The sequence below is a fragment of the Chanodichthys erythropterus genome, chromosome 22, assembly GCF_024489055.1.
Source record: "Chanodichthys erythropterus isolate Z2021 chromosome 22, ASM2448905v1, whole genome shotgun sequence".
Lineage (NCBI taxonomy): Eukaryota > Metazoa > Chordata > Actinopteri > Cypriniformes > Xenocyprididae > Chanodichthys > Chanodichthys erythropterus.
The window spans coordinates 3,065,363-3,066,746 of NC_090242.1; positions in this window are offsets into that span (position 1 = coordinate 3,065,363).

Consider the following 1,384-nt stretch of genomic DNA (forward strand, 5'->3'; position numbering starts at 1 on the left):
TCTCGCGCTCATTGAAGTATATGGGCGAGACATCACTTCCGTCATCACAACACGTTTTTTGACCTCACTAACAGGAAGCTGAACGAAGATGGACATAGTGGTGTATTAGAGGTAAAAATTATATAAATAATGTTCGGTTTCTCGCAAAAAACGATTGTTTCGTGTCTTAGGACATCAATGTGCCGTCACGAGCCGCAGGGTTTAATTTTGATTTGTCTAAGCAAGTTTTATTTACTGTTATAGTTGAAGTTTCCATCCACTGCTATTATTTGACTGACAGACGGCAGCGGTTGCAGTTAAAAATCATAATTTGCCTTCGACTGAAGAAAAAAAGTCACCTACATCTTGGATGCCCTGGGGGTAAGCAGATAAACATCAAATTTTCATTTTTGGGTGAACTATCCCTTTAATATATCTCCGATTGTGTTCATCGGAAAGAAGAAAGTCATATACACCTCGGATGGCTTGAGGGTGAGTAGCCTACAGCTTGTGGTGATTTTCATTTTGAAGTGAACTACCCCTTTAAGGGGTTAAAGTACTTTATGATAAATACTTTGCTTGTTATTTAATGGTCATTTGTGTTCTGCATTTTATTGATGCAAATATGAATGGGATATGTGTATTTTGTACATAATTTGCAACTGCTTTTTATTTACTAAGCAGAATCGGAGAAAAAAAAATAGTGCATCCACCATTGCAACATAGTTCAGAAAATACACCAAGAGAACAAGAAACAAAAACGATGGAGAAGACATTCTTCTGAGTAATAGTAAACATGCTGCCCTTGTCCTTAAAGGGATAGTGCACCCAAAATGTATTTTGAAAAAGCCACCAACTGTTTGGTTATAAAATTTAGCTTCAAAATATCTTATTTTATTTTGTGTTCAGCAGAAGAAAGAAATTCATACAGGTTTGGAACAATATGAGAGTGAGTAAAAATGACAGAATTTTCATTTTTGGGTGAACTATCCCTGTAATGTTAAAGGTGCTAAAGAGGATCTTTTTGTCGACTGAGAAACCAAAGACTGTTACTGAGTTTTTTAAATGAGCGCATGCGTAAGAACAACCCCCCTCCTTCACAGCTCATTTCAAGGGAACGCCTCCCAAAACTTCTGCACGAGTTTTGGAACACGAGTGTTTACCACCGGCATTCTCTTTGTCGTGTTAGTGGATTCATTATGTCGGACTCACCGCAGGTAACTCATAATCTGCAGTTGTTACTCCTGTCTCCTGACAAAAACATTGCATGCGGCGCCTGTGGAGTGTGGAAAGTTACTGGAGCGCGCAGCCGCGCACGTCTCTCACAAGGAACGTCACGGCAGTGATTGACAAGCCAGAGGGCCAATCGTTTACGCGATGATCGCATAAATGACTGGCTGATGTT